Source organism: Leopardus geoffroyi, chromosome B3, assembly GCF_018350155.1.
Source record: "Leopardus geoffroyi isolate Oge1 chromosome B3, O.geoffroyi_Oge1_pat1.0, whole genome shotgun sequence".
Classification (NCBI taxonomy): Eukaryota; Metazoa; Chordata; class Mammalia; order Carnivora; family Felidae; genus Leopardus; species Leopardus geoffroyi.
Genome location: NC_059337.1, coordinates 76878584 through 76899393, shown reverse-complemented (window position 1 = coordinate 76899393; position 20810 = coordinate 76878584). Strand labels below are relative to the sequence as shown.

The 20810-nt window shown below is 39.5% G+C and overlaps 1 long non-coding RNA gene and 1 pseudogene across 7 annotated transcripts in view; one reads left to right on the top strand and one right to left on the bottom strand.

Moving 5' to 3' along the window:
• Positions 1 to 6826: 6826 nt before the first annotated feature.
• Positions 6827 to 19119, top strand: LOC123583488 (annotated as a pseudogene).
• The window catches only part of LOC123583489, a 39683-nt gene continuing 31795 nt past the window's right edge, over positions 12923 to 20810 (bottom strand). For 4 of the 7 annotated variants that reach the window (XR_006704896.1, XR_006704894.1, XR_006704895.1 and 1 more), the window contains 4 exons: positions 16643 to 16807; positions 16373 to 16443; positions 13192 to 13507; positions 12923 to 13082 (listed from right to left, as the gene is read on the bottom strand). This is a non-coding gene — a long non-coding RNA (uncharacterized LOC123583489). Of the gene's footprint in view, positions 13083 to 13191; positions 13508 to 16070; positions 16111 to 16372; positions 16444 to 16642; positions 16808 to 20810 lie in introns of all 7 variants that reach the window. The other 3 variants (XR_006704898.1, XR_006704897.1, XR_006704892.1) reach the window with 3 other exon arrangements.

The window sequence follows — 20810 nt, the reverse complement described above, 5'->3', positions numbered from 1 at the left end:
AGAAAGCATTTGAATGAAAATCATTGATTTAAGGTATTTAGATTAGTTCAATTCCAAAAATTCTATACGGATTACCATAAAGGAGGTAAATCTGGGATACTATCAACACCATCATTTGTTTAAATTCATTTCTGAAAAGCACAGATCTTAAAGTTAGGCCAACCAGTTCACTTAGGAGTTTTTAAATTAAATGCCAAAAACTTGGAAAGTTGGTGAAACAGGAATATTTCATACCAGGAATTTTCCATACCAGGAAAAAAAGTCTTGAACAGCGTATTAGCTGGGACACTTTCAATTTTAAATGACAGAGTCCCAACTCAAACTAGTCTGGATTCAGAGTCCAGAGTGCTCACCATTACACCAGAGAACTACCATAACTCAAACTAGTTTAAGGAAAATAAAAGGAGTTGGGAAATTTACTGTTTCCCCCAGGAAACAGAGTAAACCAGATTAGGTTAGGAGTAGGTCTCCCTCTTCCTTCCTCCAGTGTCCCCAATCCTAATGCCTTCTTTCTCCTTCTCTCTCCCACTGTTTCCTTCACTCTCCCCATCTTTGTCTTTTCCCTCATTTTTTCTTATTGAAGATTTGATTCTTCCCAGTAGTGGGAGATGGACATGGCCTGCAGTTGGCACTATGCTTACAAAACCTGTAGTAGCCACTTCAGAGGAAGAAGAGAATATTTATTTCCCAGAGCCACCACATAAAATTCCAATGATATAATCTGACTGACCCAGGCTGCATCATGTGCCCATCTCTAGGTCAAAACTCATTAACTTCACTTGGCATGGAAAGGAAAATGCCCCCCAAATGAGAAGGGCAGAAATGGAAGGAAAAAAAAAAGTGGGGAGGGAAATTAAGACAACAGATGGATCAATATATTTAATTTGGTTAACTTCTATTAAAATATTTGGTAGAAAAATGTGTTTTAAAATCAAAAGTCCTAGGACAAAAATTATATCTTCATTGGGAAATCCAGAAATAAGTTCTTTCTGAAGATACTCTAAAATTGGATAATGAAGATGTAGAGTACATTAGCCAATCAGATGACAATGAGTACTTCAGAAAGCATTTTCTTGCAAACAAAATGTGGCTGACATTCTCCTTTAACTATACCCTCTTGTCAAGATGAATGCCTTTCTTCATTGCCTGTTCAGATTTTTTTTTAAACAATTTTTTTTTTTCACCATGAAGCTATAATCAGTTTGTGGAACTCTGAATGACTGGTTTACATGACAAATGACTATGGATTAGATTTCAAAGTATTAATAGTATATTTGCATGAAAAATGTTCACAGGAGATCCTGGGAGGTTTGGTTGGTTAAGCACCCTGCTCTTCATTTCTGCTCATGTCATGATCTCATGGTTTCATGAGCTCGCGCCCCACATCAAGCTCTGTCCACTGACCTCAAGTAGGCTTCCTGGGATTCTCCCTCTCTCCTTCTCCCCCGTTCACGTTGTCTCTCTCAAATAAACTTAAAAAAAAAATGTTCTCCACATAAATAAAAAGGTTTTACCTTACTTCTCAGATGAAACCGAAATTAAATTAAATAATTACATCCATTCCATGGATAATTCAGGTTTTTTAAATTCCGTTTTCCTTGGGGCGCCTGGGTGGCTCAGTCGGTTAGGCGTCCAACTTCGGTTCAGGTCATGATCTCGGGGTTCATGAGTTTGAGCCCCACATTGGGCTCTGTGCTGACAGCTCTGGGCCTGGAGCCTACTTCAGATTCTATGTGTCCCTCTCTCTCTGCCCCTCCCCCACTCGTGCTCTGTCTCTGTCTCAAAAATAAATATAAACATTAAAAAAAAATTTCAAATTCTGTTTTTCACAAGTGGATACCTTGGAGGTACGGAAGTTTGCCCAAATTAACATTCCTTGCCTTGTGTGACAATTCAAAACTCAACATTGGTAAATATATATTAACAAAACCCTCATCTTCTTTAGAATAGCCATTTTCATACCAAGTTCCCTGGAGTTTTTCTTTCACAGAAATGTTGATTCTAACAGGCTTATGATAGTGGCTGCTCTGTTCAATTAGATCTCACTGAATAGGACAGGATAAGTTGTAAAGTAAAATTAACGTTAAAGTCAACGATTTCCCAAAGATTTGAAGAATTCTGCTCCTCATAAATATCTCCAAAATCCTAAATGACAACTCAAGGAAAGCAAGCTTACAGACTTTGTTCCCAGTTCTGTTTTCAACCTCAAATGAAGTGTAAACTCAGATAAGCTCAGTGGCATCTCAAGTTCCAACTACATCACCACTAACATAGCTAACAAATACCTTCCAATCTCTTTCCGTCCTTTCCTGCAGTGCATTATCTATTCATGTATTTACACTGTAATGAGATTTGGTAAACAGCTGGCAGTGAGAGAAGATAGATTTTATAAGGCTAATTCTTCCTGTGGTGCCTAAATGGGGTGTTTCTCAATTAGAAGGGGGCTTCCAAATGTGGGGCAAAGATCCTGTGGAAGCCAGTAGCACAGAAGATGAAAGAATTCACCTGATGCAGAACAAAGGAAATAGTTTACTGAATACACCAAAAGAGTGGTGGGCAGGACAGCAGAGAGGCTGTCTGCAACAAGGCAGTGGGGGGGGGGGGGGGGGGTGGCTGCTTTTAAGGAGGAAAACTGAGGAGGTATGGCAATGTATGGAATTTTCCCTTTTTTGGTAACTGTGCCTAGTTTTAAGTCGCCCATTGGTTAGTTAGGGCCTATGGACATTTTGAGGTGGGTCATTCTGATGGGCCTGTTTGTATTCAGCCAGGTGGTTGGTCACTATGGGCCCTTTCCATATTCCATTGTTCAAGTCTGTGTGCCTGAAAGTAGCCTCCATATTCCCCTTTGACAGATCAACAATGACAAATCTTTGGCATTTGGGTGGAGGTTTCATCTTCAGAAGCTTCTTCCTGAATGAAAGGCATAGAAATGTCCCTACCTAAATTTGTTGCTCCATCAGGGATTCTGGGCATTTATAGACCAGAGCATGGTATTATATTAACTTGCTAATAAGTGATTTGAGTGAAATCCCTTGGCAGCCAGGACCATGGGATTTGGGGGAGGGGACCCTCTGATGGTATGGATTAGAATCCCTATTTAACCATCATTCATATACAGAATTGTTGGATTCTATAAGAGACAAATTTAACAAAGAGATTAAAGAGAGGGGGATCAATAATTAAGAGTAGAAGTATTGAGGCCAGGGGTCCTAAGAAGTGAAGCCAAGATATCCATGAACAGATTTCTTTCCAGGAAATCCATCCTTGTGTTGCACAGTCCCAGAAGGAGGAAGCCAAAAGGAGGATAACATGGAAAAGAAAACTTAGCCCCAAAAGTGGGGAGGACTGAATTGTGAGAGTAGGACATCAAGGAGGGAACAGCTCCAGCTAAGTTATGATTTCTGACCAAGTGAATTCAGAGAGGTCATCCTGAACAAAAAGGTGGAGAATGAAGTCTTGGAATTGGGAAGGAGAGCTCTTGAGAGTCTCAGGAGGAACGTATTGAGAGTGTTTTTCTAAGGTAATATCATAGAATGATTGAAATGTGAGAGTTGGGAATGACAATGGACTGGATTTCTAGGCCTCTAAGGCCTCTGGGTGTGTATTACCCAGAGTCTAACAGGCATAGATCTCCAACCAGCTCACAGATGTACATGATGTAGGGTTCCTCATCTGGGGTCAGAGTAGTCTTGATTCTGAAAAGATGAATCCACTGGAAGAGGCTGTTAGAATGGTCAAAACAACTTATGGGGCGCCTGGGTGGCGCAGTCGGTTAAGCGTCCGACTTCAGCCAGGTCACGATCTCGCGGTCCGTGAGTTCGAGCCCCGCGTCGGGCTCTGGGCTGATGGCTCAGAGCCTGGAGCCTGTTTCCGATTCTGTGTCTCCCTCTCTCTCTGCCCCTCCCCCGTTCATGCTCTGTCTCTCTCTGTCCCAAAAATGAATAAACGTTGAAAAAAAAAAAAATTAAAAAAAAAAAAAAACAACTTAATAGGGCCAGATCCAGACAGATTCGAAGTTGTCCTGCTGAAGAGTCTTTTTTTATTTTTTTTAATGTTTATTTTTGAGACAGAGAGAGACAGAGCATGAGCAGAGGAGGGGCTGAGAGAAAGGGAGACACAGAATCCTAAGTAGGCTGCAGGCTCTGAGCTGTCAGCACAGAGCTTGACGCACGGCTTGAACTCATGAGCTGTGAGATCAAGACCTGAGCCAAAGTCAGACGCTTAACAGACTGAGCCACCCAGGCGCCCCTAAAGAGTCTTAAGGTATACCAAATCTTTGAATGTAAGTCTTGAAAATATGTTACCTGAGAAAGAGGGGTCAGGTTTTGGTCTGTACTGGTTTGGGTGGTCATTAATGGTGAAGACAGTTTTCCCTAGGGATATAACATACTGTGTAACGAGAATAACAAAAAGAAAAAGAAGCCCAACTAGAGTCCTTCTGATAGTTAACAAAATTTTCCTCCAGTCCAGTTTAACCAATCATTAAAAGAAAGAGAGGGACAACTTAAGGGTGAATTTGAGGATTCATGTCAGTTAGTAGCCCTGTCACATTTTTGTGGTAATCTAGAGTATACACATAATGCTGTTTTTGTTTGTCTTGTTTTGTTTTTCGAGAGAGAGAGAGAGTACATGAGTGTGGGGAAGAGGCTGAGGAGGAGCAAAGAGAATCTTAAGCAGGCTCTTTTGGATTCTGTCTCCAGCTCTCTCTTCCCCTTCCCCCAACACTTGCGGGTGTGTGCTCACTCGCACTCTCTCTCTCAAAAATAAATAAGCATTAAAAAAAAAGTTTAAAAAGTAAAAAAAAGAATGTAAAGCAGACTCCACGCCCAACTGACAGGCTCAATCTCAAGACTGTTGAGATCAGGACTTGAGCCAAAATCAAGAGTCAGAGATTTAACTGACTGAGCCACCCAGGTGCCCCCATAACAATGGTTTTAATAAAGCAGAAGTTCTTCCTTGAGCTGCAGTCAGGATATGAAGGGCCATTTGGTTTTGGAGGACCACCTTTAGAATCTGTGGGTGACTACAAGTTGGGTTTGGTTAAATGTGGCTATTGTCTGCTTTGCTAAAGCCTCTATTTGCAATTTTATATCAACAGAGGTGGCTCCTAGGACAAATATGGCTAAGGGACAAAAGCATAAAGAAGCCCTCTTTGTTTATTGTTTATCCATAACAATATTCTAATTACAAGGAAACACTGGCAAATGGGAGAAGAGTTGTCTGAGGAGATACCAATGGATATTCCCATGTGCTTCACCTAATCCAATCATAGGAAAAGCGGGGCCATCCATTATCTCCACAAGTCAATAGTTAACTCACAATTTTGTCATCCCAGCCATGCAGAATTGGTCAAGGTGCTAGTTGTGACATTCAATTGTTGGGGATTCAATCCCATTTTCCAGCTATTCAAATAATCATATGCCCAGGGGGTCCTGCTATTATCCCCTAGAACAACAAGCACAAAGACTGGCTATTGTGGCAATTTCTCTAAAGTTTACCTCAAGTTGTCTAGCTCAGGCACACAACATTCAAAGAAAATCAGAATTGTAAAGACGTGTTATTGAATCATAACTTTTCTCTCTAAAATCACCCTTATTTCCAGAGATAGCCAAATCAAGACTAATTCGTTTGCAAAACAGGTCCAATTTTAACAAACTTGGCCTAATTATTTACATAAGCTCAGCAAGAATAGTGATTGACCGTACAGATCTTTTAAAATTTGCTTTGCTGGAACTTTTATAAGGAATCTCTGACCTTTTTTAGTAGCCTCAAGGCCAAAAGCCAAGCCACATACTTGCCATCAGACACGCCTGCAATACCAGTAGATTTGGGTGAATTTCTCTTCTTGAGGTACCCAAAATATTCTGAGGTTCCTGCACCTGCCAGGAAGTGACATTCTTTACTCACCTGGTAAGGCTGCTGGGAACTCTGTAAGCAAGGAACCAGGCCAACATTTTCAAGCAGCTTTATGGCTCCATGATTCATAAAGACAACCTCAATTCCTTAAAGCTGTCTAGTCATATCTGAGTCTATGCATGCCTCTCCCAAATATGACATTCCAATCAAAGACTTGGTAACATAAATCAATGTTTACAATGGTGACCTGTTACAAGGAGAACAGATTCTTACTGAACGTATGCAATGACTGTGATTCTCAAGGAAGAAAGAATACTGACTTCGACTTTTTGAATTTCAGAGGGTTCAGGCAGACAGAAAAGTTAAACGCTTCAATTTGTTTACAAATGAATACGTTATCACATTTAAGTCTTAAATATGTTAAGAGAAAGTTTCCTTAATCTGAAAAAGGAAACTTTAGAGAACCAGCAATGTTTCCAACAAGAGTCACAAAAACTATAATCATTTTTCCCAATTCATTTAGTCCCATATTACTAATTCTTGTTCAGGTTGAATACAGCTTTTAGTTAGTTCTGGAAATTCTTACCCATTTCAGTTTTATTATCTTCAAGATATCAAATACCTGTATTTCTCAAAAGATTTTTTTATGAATCTCCTTGAAGACAAAACTCATTTTGCAAAAGCATCAGAACAATAACTATAAAAGAACTATAAATGACAAAGAATTCAGAAATGGACATTGTTAACAATCTAATGAGAGTTCATTATGATGCAATTGACATGGAAATTCAGTTATTTCTGTGACACAAAACACTCTAATACTCAGAACAGAGTCAGGACCTTATACCAGAAGGTAACATACCAAATAAGCCCAATTAGTCAGAGGTTTTGTTTACAATTTTAAATCTTGGGGAAGTTTGTTAATACCTTAGAAAGTTTAAATGCAATGCCTAGGGGCACCTGGGTGGTTCAGTCGGTTAAGCCTCCAACTTCAGCTCAAGTCATGATCTCGCGGTTCGGTTCGTGGATTCGAGCCCTGTGTCGGGCTCTGTGCTGACAGCTTGGAGCCTGGAGCCTGGAGCCTGCTTTGGATTCTGTGTCTCCCTCTCTCCACCCCTTGCCCACTCTCTCTCTCCCTCTCAAAAATAAACATTAAAAAAAAATTTAATGCACATGCCTAAATAGAATTATGGGTCATCAAACACTTGATAAAGACAAAACATAGAAATTGGTTTTTCTAGGCAAAGGAAAAACAATTTCGTTTACATTTTCTTACCAAGAGCAGACCAACGATCTAAAAACTTTGTGTTTATAAAGGAGAAGAGCAGAATTTTGAGCTCTGAGAAACCTTAGTCTCTGGTGAAAACTAAGTAGTAACTAATTGTGAACTGTTACACCAGTATTCTTTCAATGGCAAATGTGTGAAATCTATTAAGCACAAAGTATGTTTTCCAACAGGCCCAAATATCCTCAGTTTCTTTGCAATAAGTCAAAAGCAGATAAACCATATATTAGTAATCAATGCTTTAGTATTTTATCTTATTTGGAAAATGATATCCAATGAATTCAATCCCATTTATCATCTAAGCAAAACTTTAAAGTTTCAGGTTACCAAACGCTTTGAAAGCTATCTTAACAATTACCTATAAGAACTCTGAGGCAGACAAAATGAACCATCATTTTAACTCATCGTTTTGGGGACAAACTGCAACAGAGATAACACAAGCTTATTTGACCTTTAGCAACCCTTGGTAGAATCAAAGTCTCAATTAGTTAAAAGACCACATGACGTTCCACCTGGGTCCACTTAAAGTCAATTTGTTTCCCACCTCAGTTTTTACCTGGGGCACAGGTGAGGAAATCTAAAGTGAGCAGTGTTAAGTCCAAGAGGGTGGTCTTCACTCCCGGACAGAGAGGGTAAGAGGTGGCCCCATGATGACATAGAACCAGTTATGCGGGCTGCAAACAAGGTGGTGTAGAAATGGGAGGAAGGGAAGGCAGAAGAGGCAGAGTACTGAGTACAGAGTACTGAGTACTCAGAGTACTGCCAGAAGGCAGAGAAAAAGGATTCCTGGTTCTTAAACTTGGCTTTGGCTTATCAGCTCCCACAGCGGGGCAGAAACCACGTTTCCCCCACCCTCCCACCCACCTAGCAAGTAAAAATATAGGCAGTTCATATCAAGCCTTGGAGAAGACAAGGACCTTCCCCAAGGAGAGTTTCAGCAACTGCTTGAGAATATATTCCTTAAAGACCCCATCCCAAGGTAGACTAACCAGAGACAGCTGGCTCCAAGTATCATAGTCATTAACCGGGTAAATGAGTGAGGGAGAGGCCCCCACATCTATTAGGAGTTGGAACAGTGAGAGAGTCAGCGTCCAATATGTCGGAAGGCAGCTGGTTATCAGCCAAACACATTCGGCAAGAAGCTCTTATGTCAGCGTCCTGATTTAGGGCCATGAAATGAAGCAAGGCATGTAGGGGACTTCTGACCATTGGCAGGGGTTCCAGCAAAGGAGGTCAAGCTGGAAAATAGTATTAGAAGAGAGAGTTCCGTGGGAGGGCCATACCTCTGGATCTGGGCGTTTGTCCTGAGGCCAGGAAACATCAGACTTTGGGAGCCAAATTTGTTAAAGAAGACAGCCCAAGAGCGAGGAGGTGGGAAGGACGGGCCGCCGACTCCCAAAGGGACCTCACACCGAAGGTAGTGCAGCTCTGACGCAGGTCTCGATTTCAGTCAGGGTGGCCTGCTGACCTGATAGAGGACTGCACCTAATAGGAGGTGGCGGACTCTTCTGGTGGCGTCCCACCCCAGACAGGAGTCGCGGCAGTTTCGGGACGACAGACCTTTTTGGGGTGTCCGACCGAGAGGGTCCCGGCAAAAGGCATGGAACTTGCTGTTGGGGCGTCCCTTGGCAGCAGGGATAGCCGGAGACCACCGTGGCCAGACCGAATCGGAACAAGGAGAGGGAAGACTCACCCCCTCAGACGCGCGGAAACACATCGTCCGCAGGCCAAGATGGCAGCTGGATCCCCGGGGAACACAGGCAGAGGGGCGGAAGGAGAAAGAAGTGAGGCGGCTGAGAGCCTGTGTCTGGAAAGAGTCCCAACAGAGTCCACATCCTGTGCGGATTCGCCCCGGGCGAACTCTTAATTGCCGCAGACTTTGGGAACAGACTGCGGAGGACAGAATGAGAGAGCAACGGGAGGGGGTTCTTTACCCACACAGGTGCGAGCAGTCTGACCTGTTTGCTCTCAGACCTTCAGACCCCACCAGGGGGCTATCCTGGCCAGTGGCCTTCCATTGTTAGAGGGGTACTATAAAAGATAAGATTCTGTAGGCAGAGAGGGAAAGGTAAGGAACTGAGGTTCCCGGGAGGGGGAAAGCGCTTATTTTGAAACGATGCTGGAGTGTCTGACCACCGCAAACCCCTCAGGCTTAAGGTTCCTCTTAAGAATGTGACAGACAACACCTACCCACCCCTCAGGTTTCCCTCAGGAATTTGACAAAAGACCTGACTAAACATAAGTACACCTTCAAGGATCACCCACAAGCAACTGGTATGGCCATAGACCACCCCTCATACAATAGGAGCCAACCAATCCAGTTGGTCAACCTAGGCAATAAGGGTAGAACCAGAGAAGAAAAGGGGCCAATCAAAAATTTATAAAACAAAGTCCCTTGCCTATAGTGTGTGTGTGTGTTGGGGGGGGGGGGGGATTCACTTTCTAATGCCCCCACTCTGAAAAGAGAGCTTTGAGGCTATTCTTACTTTCTGATCTTATACTCTAATAAACTTGTGCCTGCTGCTCATTTTAGCCTGTGTCCACCTCTTCATTCTTCCAAGCTGTGAGACAAATCCTGAGGTAAAAAATCCTGCAACAGACTGCTGGTAGGAATGCAAACTGGTGCAGCCACTCTAGCAAACAGTATGGAGTTTCCTCAAAAAATTAAAAATAGAACCACCCCACGATCCAGTAATTCTACTACTAGGTATCTATCCAAGGGATACAAGTGTGCTGTTTCAAAGGGGCACGTGCACCCAAATGTTTATAGCAGCGCTATCAACAATAGCCAAAATATGGAAAGAGTCCAAATGTCCATCGACAGATGAGTGGGTAAAGATGTATGTATATACAATGGAGTTTTACTCAACAATCAAAAAGAATGAAATCTTGCCATTTGCAACAAATGTGGATGGAACTAGAGTGTATTATGCTAAGCAAAATTAGAGAAAGACAAATATATGACTTCACTCATATGTGGAATTTAAGATACAAAACAGATGAACATAGGGCAGGGAAGCAAAAATAATATAAAAACAGGGAGGGGGACAAAACAAACTCTTAAATACAGAGAACAAACAGGGTTGCTGGAGGGGTTGTGGGTGGGGGGATGGACTAAATGGGCAAAGGGCATTAAGGAGGACACTCGTTGGGATGAGCATTGGGTATGTAAAAAGTGAATCACTGGATTCTACTACTGAAATCATTATTGCACCATATGCTAACTAACTCAGATGTAAATTTAAAAATAAATAATTATATATATATTAACAACAACAATAAAATCCTGCAACATTACTAGGGTTAGACTACTAAAGAGCCAAAAAGAGAAAGGAGGGAGTGGAGGGTCCCTCCAGAAGGCAAAAGGTGAAATCCTTCACACTTTCAGGCAAGGGTGATCTGGCTGGTTCCCCCTTGGGACTTCGGATCCTCACCTAGAAGTAACCTCTGTTGATGCACATCATCAGTTCCCTAAGGAGTACTAGAGTTGGTCCACCAAGGAAAGTCCCAAGAGATTCCTGGAGACTCTGGGGAGAGCAAAGTCTCCTTGTGCAGGGTTCCCCCAAGTGTGGGGTGGGCCACAAAGTCCCCCCATATGGGACACAAAATGTGGTGCCTAAATGGGGTGTCTGTGGATCGGATGGGGGCCTCCAAATGTGGGGGCGAAGATCGGGTGGAAGTTGGTGGCACTGAAGGTAAAAGAATTCACCTGAGGCAGAACAAAGCAGGTAGAAATTTATTGAATACACCACTAGGGAGTGGTGGGCAGGACAGCAGAGGAGAGACTGTCCACCGGGAGGCAGTGGGTGAGGGCTGCTTTAAAGGGGGAAGATGAGAAAGCATGGCAATGTATGGAATCTTCCCTTTTTCAGTAACAGTGCCTAGTTCTAAGTAGCCCATTGGTCAGTTAGTGCCATATGGATATATGCCAAATATATGGATATTTCCAGGTGGGTCACCTGATGGGCCTGTTTAAAGTCAGCCAGGTGTTGCCTGTAGGCCCTTTCTACATTACATTGTTTAAGCCTGTTTGCCCGAAAGCGGCCCCTACATTCCTCATGGTATACAGTCTTTCACAAGTGCTTTTAGTCACAATGAAATAAGAAAGAATACCAACTGCAATCAACTAGGAATGCACAGAGAGAGTGTGATTTTATACATCCTAGTTATTCATAAACTGAATTGAATTCAACATGTCTTGGGCCTGGGATTATAAATAACATCTGAAGCAAGATTTTTCCAATATGGAAGAATATTTTTTTCTGTAAGCCCTTGACCTTGAGCTTGCTATCCTAAGCCCCCAGACACTTGATTCATTTCTGGACACCTGATTGCCACTGCTAAATGCATTCTGTTCTCATCTATTGCCTGTTCAACTTCTTTGGTTACCTGGATGCAACTCCTAGATTCTAGCCTGTGCCTGTATTTCTATACTTACTCTCCTTTTTAACCTGATTTTAACCTAAAGATTTTCCTTGTATCTATGTTTATGTACTTTCATTCAGTATATTTGGGCTTCTGGCTTCTATTCCCAGACATATCCCTCCTCTGGTGGCCTCTTGACTGAAATATAATTAATATTAAAATGTGTTTGCCGGGGCGCCTGGGTGGCGCAGTCGGTTAAGCGTCCGACTTCAGCCAGGTCACAATCTCGCGGTCCGTGAGTTCGAGCCCCGTGTCGGGCTCTGGGCTGATGGCTCAGAGCCTGGAGCCTGTTTCCGATTCTGTGTCTCCCTCTCTCTCTGCCCCTCCCCCGTTCATGCTCTGTCTCTCTCTGTCCCAAAAATAAATAAAAACGTTGAAAAAAAAATTTAAAAAAAAATAAAAAAAAAAATGTGTTTGCCTTTCCTGAGTGTACAACAACCAGTGGCAATAGGAAGAATATAGAGAGAAGGGCATCCTTCAGTTAAACATCCTCTGTGGAGAGTCTACAAATGATACAAACATTGCTAGACAATCAAAAGCTCGTTGTATTGAAGGCTGATTAATTTTACCTAATTATTCAATTCTTTTATTATCTGAAACATTTCCATTTCTCTTTATCTATTATCTACCTTTTTACCATTTCACTAAATTGAAATATTAACATTTCTTAAACCAATATCTAAAGTGAGATTTAGAGGAGCACCTGGGTGGCTCAGTCGGTTAAGCATCTAACTTTGGCTCAAGTCATGATCTCATGGTTCGTGGGTTTGAGCCCCACGACAGGCTGTGTGCTGATGGCTCAGAGCCTGAAGCCTGCTTCAGATTCTGTGTCTTCTCTCTCTCTCTGTCCCTCCCCCACTCATGTTCTGTCTCTCTCTTCTTCAAAAAAAATAAACATTAAAAAAAATTTTAAGTGAGATTTAGAATTTGTGAATTTCAGTGATTTGTGCACCATTGTCAAATCAAGAGTCAACACTTTCAGAAGAAATACCTAAAATCTAGATAGTTCCAAAAGATTTAAATATTTCGTCATTCTAAAACTGAGGTTTTCAGGGGTGTAGCAAGAAGAAAACGTATGCCAACTTTTTCTGAAAAGTAGCGGGGAGTCAACTTATTGATGCCAGTAGCTAAAAAATTGCTTTAAACTAATTTCCTTTTGGATAATTTGTACATTACATTTTCCACTCACCTACCTTTATCCTTATATGTGTTGTTTTGTCTGGCTGTTATTATATAAAATATATGTTTCAGTCACTACTTAAAATTCAGGGGCATAATAAAAACAATTTAATCCTTTGCCATTTTAGCATTTCGCTACACTGACAAGAATACACAGCATTGAAAAAAATGAGGATATCATTTTTTATCATGTTTTAATCTTACATCTTAAATCTATTCTTGTATCTTCAATCAGTTCTTTCTTATAGTTTTAGCTATTTGAGTATGGCTGCTTTGTTAGGCAGGATTTTTTCCAAGCTTCTTTTTTCAGTTGCTTTCCAAAGGTGCAAAAATAATCCTGTCACAACAGAGAAGAAGAGCTTATAAAGATGCTTTAAAAACCTTATCACCAGGAAACAGTGCACAGTGCATTGTATAATATAGTGTCTTAAAATACTTCTGCTTACCTCCTCATTGATGCTGCTACAATATTTACATAACACTGCTAACTAATTCTTCATTATGTAGATTATTTATCCTTTCTCTTGGAGACTGTCTTCCCAGCACATTTAATATTATCAAAGAGAGGCATTGTTTTTATTTCTACCTGTTTAGCAGCAATGTATCTCTTCTCAGTTCTGGGGCTCCATTAGTGGGTCAGGATTCATGTTTACTGCTCCTTGGGGTAAGAAATGAAAGTAGGAGGAGGTCTGTGGCAGGACAAAGTCTTGGCTAGCCATCAAGGCAAGTTGTTTATGGATGCAGGATGGGTTATTTCAAAACCTGAAAAAAATAAAAGAAAGGAGCAGTTGTGGTTCAGAGGAACAGTTGTCCTGGGAACAAAAAAGTGAAAGTGGAAACTAATATTTTTAAAAATATTTCAACAAAAAGACACTTTTAGTACAAGATACCTTAGAGGCTGGGGAAAATTATTTGAAGCATTAAATATTTTCAAGACTTTCTGCATTGAATACATTTTTAAACCCTAGGCAAGATGTTTTTTGTTAACATTTCATGTTGAAGAGTTGATTCACATCAGAAACAAACAAACAAAAAATCCTATTTCCATGTGACAGAGGAGCACTCCAAGGCAAATAGCATATAGGCATTTGGCTCTACCTAGTTTCAACCTGAAGGTCAATCCAGATGGACAAGGCCTTTGAGTTCCCTCTTTAACACTTCAACACTCTGTTAAGCCTCCTTTCCCATTAATCTTGTTGTACATGTGTCTACCATTACAGCACAGTGCCTCAGGCCGAGATCACCTAGCTTCCAACACCGTTGTTGGTCCCACTCCACAAATAAGTCACCTCATCAAGCAGCAACCAACAATGTCTTGGCTCATACCCACACCCTAATCTCCTGACGCTTAAATACACTGCTTCTCAAATACATCCCTCCTCCAGAAGCTAGGGAAATGAAGCCTAGAGGTCACTTCCAAGCTAGGTTTTTCCATGATTCCTACCAATTCCCCAAGCAACACCAAAGGCAGATATTTACAGTAATAGAGTTGCTGACCTGCCTTAGATTTGCTGAGGGAAAAAAAAAACAAAAACAAAAAACATCCAGGTTAACGTTTTTTTTTTCTTAGCTGAAACGATCAACATCTAAATTTTAGAGGTTCTATAAACCTGTATATTTTGATATACTAAACCTGGCTGTGTTTATATATAGAGTGGCCATCCACCCTTTTTCTCACCAAGTCAAACAATAAAATCAGGATCATTCTGTCAAATAAATGCAGTAGTCCTTCCAAACCAAATGACCAAATTCATATGGTCATTTAATGAGCAAATGACACCTTTTAATATGTCTAGCTAAACATTAAATTCATGTGATAATTAAGGCTTTGAACACATACATATATATATATATATATATATATATATATATTACTAGAGTATGAAACCTTCCCTATTTCTTATAAAATTAAAAAAATAAATATTTATTGACTAGTAGAAAAGTGACACTGAACTGCGGACTTTCACAAAGTTGCTCCTCAGTGATGCTATGAGTTGGATTTTAACATCCATTCAAACTGAGGAGAAAAACAGCCTCACAGAGAACAAGTGACTTCCCAAGGTTACTCAAGCCATTAAATGAGCTCTGATTCAGTTCTCCCAACTCCAGCCCCAGTGTTATTTCCACTACTTGATGCTGCAACTCTTCATTTGAAAATTTAATCATAAAGAATACTATATCATTAATCTACCAACATGTTTTCATTCCACCTTGTAAAATTTGCTGAGTAAAAATGCTGTCCTCTGTTAAACTGCATAACCTTGGACAGGGCTAGGGTAGTTCTGATGTATTGAAACAGATCTGAATACAAACCTACATCAAACTATAGGATTAAGAATTTGAAAAGCAAAAGTAAACTTTAGAGCTCACAGTTCTGTTTCCAGCAAGAATGTTTTTAGGTGATTTATAATGGGAATTTTTCAAATTACTTATTATAATAAAAATACTTGATTGTACTTAGTAACTGTACATAAGCATATTTTAAACCATTTTAAGAGGATGAACATGATTTAAAACTCCTTATACTAATTTCTGCCTGATGTAGAGGACTTATAACAGATGCATTAAGGAGATTTAATGAACTTCACAAGGATAAAACTTACAACAGAGCACTTTCTTTAATGCTGAATTTTAACTCTTATACAATACTAGTTTAAGAGTACATTAATGAGCTTTAAAAAATCTAAGTAGATTTAATGTGTTTGGGGTTTTAGTTTTTGTCTATCCATAATGCAGAAGGGTGTGTTGTCTCATATGAAATTTTGTTGAACTGTAGATAAGTCATTTTTATGATCCTGTAAATAGCACTACATATTATATTAAATGTGTTCAGTAGGTATTAAATAATCATTTTGACTTAGTTCCACAATTTACATGCAATACATTACTTTAACTTCTGGACCAAAGAATGGTATGCTAAAAGTGCTATTTGACAACTGGACATAACTGAATGACTACTATTTTGTTAAAATGAAATTAATAACAGTTGCAGCCATTTCATGTGCAGTGTATTCATCTCTGGTGCTTTAGATTCTTATGCGATTTGGGTCGTAATGTAAATAAAATACCTTTTGTCCTTTCTGTATGATCCCCAGTGGGCATTTGTTGGCATTTTCTCTACACTAAGCAACCTACTACTGTTTACAAATATCAAGGTAGGAGAAAGAAAGAAAGAAAGAAAGAAAGAAAGAAAGAAAGAAAGAAAGAAAGAAAGAAAGAAAGAAAAAAGAAAACTACCTTTTATAGTTTTTTAAATATAGGATTAATCATTTTCTATAGCTATCAATTATTCTAATTAGCAGGTCTATTATTTAATCATCCCCACCTTGTTATTCTTTTCATTCTCATACTTGATTCTTGGCTACCTGAGAAAATAGAAGTTTCAGGCCTTGTGAATATACATGTGAATTCCACCTATTTTTAGTTGAAAAATCCTCTTCAATATTTTTGTATGCTAGCAACTTGGTTCAGATAGAGCTTATATTCCCTGCATAATCCAATAAAAATAGCTTATGTGTGTTTAAAGTGCTTTATACATATTAATATTCTTACCAATACATTTGATCCTCCAAGTCCAGAAACATATTTGGAAAGTTTATGTGACTTACATAAGTGGCATCCACTTACCCACAGTCCTGACTCTAGAGCTCTGTACCTTCTAATGAGAAGAACCCTAGTAGAAACATATGTAGTAATATCTAGAGAAACATAAATAAGCAAACTAAAACCTTCGGAACTATAGAAAGACAAAAGCACATCTGTACAAATAGCTTAGAATTAAGAAATGTTCCCAAGGCTGCTGCTGACTTCTAGGAAACAAATTCCTGAAGAGTTTAAAGGTTGCCCTACTCTCGTGGACAAATTAGTCTCTAAAGTTTCTGAGCCTTGACTTCTTACCTATATAAGGGAATTAATAACTGATATATCTAAATCTTCTTCAGTAGGCCTCCATTTTATTAAATCCAGATCTTCCTGAGCAACATGGAATTCTATGTAGTCTTCCATTTAATTACCAGCATAAAGTATTGTCCTTATGCCATTTGTTATCATAATTCCATTTCACTGGAAAATGAACAAAATCGAATTCAATTTTAGAACTATAATCAAAACGTGCATTATTGAAAAACTTACATATAATATAAAAAAAAACACACAAAAACTCCGTGTTTGTTTTTAAGATGCCAAAAGAAAACTGAGGTTATTTTTATAAAGAATATGATTTTTGTAATGAAGAAAAATTAGGATGAAGAGACATACACAGAAATAGATTCACACTATGGATTTTGATGACAAATCTCTCTCTCTCTCTCTCTTTCTCTTTCTCTATCTTTCTTTCTCTCCTAAATTTCCATAAGAACCGGGAGCACAGAATTGATGATAATTCACAGCTCATGGCCACACTAATCACTGGATTGTGAAAAGGACAAAAGGTAGTTGAATTCATTTATAAAAGAGAACACGTACAAAAGAGAGAAGAAAGGGGCGTGACCAACAACAAATAGGTAAGAATGGCTAAAAAGTATAAGAATGATTTTTAAAAGGCCAATAACCATAATGCAGTGAGGCTTGCCAAAAATTCTAAAGACACGCAAAATAGGGTTTTGAAGTTATGTTCAGAGAAAATGAGCATGTTGCTTCAGAGTAACATTTTTATAACACATGACAAAGAAAAGGCCATACCACTCAACTTTTATTTTATTTCCATCTTCTCTGTCAAGGATAGCAAAAATAATGTTGGTGAGAGGAAATTGAAACCCAAGAAATGTAAGATTGTAAGAAAGCAATTCTTTTTCTAAATGACTTCATATCTTTTGTCCCAGACGAATTATAACCCAGGTTAAAAAAGGAACTTTCAAATAAAATGTCGCATACCATTGAACTATTTCTTGAGGCATTGTTAATAATCAGACATAACCAAAATACTAGAGCAGGGGAAAAATGTTATAATTTCTTTTTAAATTAAAAATCAAGGACTGAGCCATAAAAAAAGAATGAAATCTTGCCATTTGCAACATGGATGTATCTAGAGGATATAATGCTAAATGAAATCAGAGAAAGAAAAATATCATATGATTTCACTCATGTGTGGAATCTAAAAACAAAACAAAACACTTAAAATAGTGAACTGGTGGTTGCCTGGGGGAGGTAAGCGGTGGGATGGGTGAAGCAATGAAAGCGATTATGAGTACTCTTATCAGGGGCACCTGGGTGGCCCAGTCAGTTAAGCATTGGACTATTGATTTTTGCTCAGGTCATGATCTCAGGATTTGTGAGATTAAGCCATGTGTCAGGCTCTGTGCTAATAGTGCTGAGCCTGCTTGGGATTCTCTCTCTCTCTCTCTCTCTCTCTCTCTCTCTGCCTCCCCCCCCCCATCTCCCTCTCTCTTTAAAAAAAAATAAACATTTTTAAAAAGGTACAGTTATGGTAAACATTGAGTGATGTATAGAATTGTTAAATCATTATATTGTGCACCTGCCACTAATATAATGCTCTATGTTAATTATACTTAAATAAAAATATAAGAAGTTAAAAAAATAAAGAACACTTGAAAAAAATCCAAGAATTCTATACTATACTGGAGAGTGAAATTAATTCCATAGAAAATCTTAGAAATTATTATTAAAATATGGTTTATTAACAATTGGAAACAAATGTTCAGTAGGAAGTAACATGAGTTCACTAAACGTAAATCATACATGTCTTATCTCATTTTTCTGTTGACAGATTTAGCCCATTTATGTAGCAGGTGATTTCTAGACACATATTCCAATTTGGGCAAATTATCAATTAGATACAATCTTGGATGATATATTCATCAACAAGAGAAAAAAATCACTCAATTCCATTATAATTTTCTAATGGTATCGATGGGTTGTATTAAAAATACATTATACAGCTCTTTCCGTTTCTAGCTGCTGTAGGGAAAGGGGCTGCCGCCATGTCGGCCCACCTGCAATGGATGGTCATGCAGAACCACTCCAGCTTCCTGATCAAGGGCAACAAGCAGATGTACAACCCTTTGCCCAATAACCTGAAGGCACGCAACTCCTTCTTCTACGATGGGATGATTAACCACAAGACTGTGGGCGTGGAGCCCGCAGCCGGCCAACTGCAAAGGGGTGGTTGTGGTCATTAGGCAGAGATCTGGCCAGCGAAAACCTGCCACCTCCTACATGCAGACCAACAAGAATGCCCAGGCCACTCTCAGCAGCATCCGTCACAAGAAGAACAAGAACATCGCTGCTATTCACAGAACCAGCGCCATCCTGCGCAGCCAGAAGCCTGTGATGGTGAAAAGGAGGCACGCCAGCACCACCTAAAGTTCCTGAACGCCTGCCTCCACTTCCAGAGCAATAAAGACGTCAACCACCTCCACGGGGAGGGGGGGGGTGTTATAATATATATAGATATATTATAGATATCTATATATTATATATAATAATATATATTATATTATATATTATTATATTATATATTGTATAATTATATAATATATAATATATATTATATATATTATATATATATATATAATCTGAAATGACATTTTTAGTGGAACAGGGTTCTGTTCTAGGTTCCATTCTCATCAAATGCATCTAAGAAAAATGTTGCATAAGTCTGGATTGAGCAGAGAAAAGCAGTGGTGGCTAGAGGCCATGATAATATACCTCAATGATCAACTACAAGTCTAATTGACCAGGGTCTGAAATCCAAATGTGTGTTTGTGCTGAAGGTACGTCTCCCAAGGGCTGCTCATAATTAACTATGGAAGCTGGTAGGGATCCTGAAGCAAGTAAGTTACTGGAAAATGTGGGACTCCCTGACAGGTGATTTTGGCTTAAGGGCTCCCCCATGGCCTTGCTGAACCTTCCTCATAATCCAGGATTGGATCTCCAATCAGATTGAGGGAAAACTTAGTTAGGCACCTAGAGCATACACATGGATCACTGGATTTCAGGTCTCAGCTACTAAATAAATAAATAAATAAATAAATAAATAAAATCATGATTGGAACTCTAGATTCTAAGTTTGATGTAATTCCAAGATCTATTCAATGGGAAGTGATAATAATACCATAAATGTAACTTCCCCAGAATCGTAGGGCATCAGTAGATTCAAATAGGAAAAACAAAAGCTAACAAATGAGGAAGATTTCAACATTTTTGAGATTGTATTAGTGTAAGAGTAGTTTATATTTCTTTAAAAGAAATCAATTTGTAAGTAAAATAGGGTCACAGGAAATACATAAAAATAGTTTGGTAGTGCTTTTCAAAAGAAAATTTTTTAATGTTTATTTATTTTTGAAAGAGACAAAGAGAGACTGACTGCAAGCAAAGGAAGAGAAGAGAGAGAGGGAGACATAGAATCCGAAGCAGGATCCAGGCTCCGAGCTGTCAGCACAGAGTCCAACACGGGGCTAGAACTCACAAACCGAGATCATGACCTGAGCTGAAGCTGGACACTCAACCAACTGAGCCACCTGGGTGCCCCAGTTTGTAGTGCTTTTGAGACAACACATGCCCACATACGTATACACTCCACTGATCTAAAGAATCTAGCCTTTCATTATTCCATCAGGAAACCTCAAGTTTCCCTTCCACTTCCTCTCCTGTGCTGGGTATACTGGATGGCTCCTTCTGTTGCAGGCCACCCTTCTTGATGTGTGTTAGTGTGGCTCACCACCTGGTCTGTAGAGGTCTTTATCTTAATTTTTTAACCATCCTGGTAGAATGTGACTTTCCATTATTTAAGTTTTTAGGAAAGACCAAAAGATATGCTTTAGTTTCTCATTTACAGATATCCCTAGTGGGCTTGACCGGCCAGCTCTACAGATGTATATGGATAGCCCTGAATGCAGTTTAAGCTCTCAGGCTAGGAGCCAGAAAAGGTAATAAAAGAGATATTCAAAGATGAACTGCTCAGCAGGCATTTGAAAATACTAGACTGGAATTCAGGAGAAACTATACCAATGGATGTACATTTAAGGATTGTCTGCATTAAAACAACAACTGAAGAATCAGAAGAGATCCATTTAATGAGGGAAGAAGTGTAGAGAGAACAAAGGGC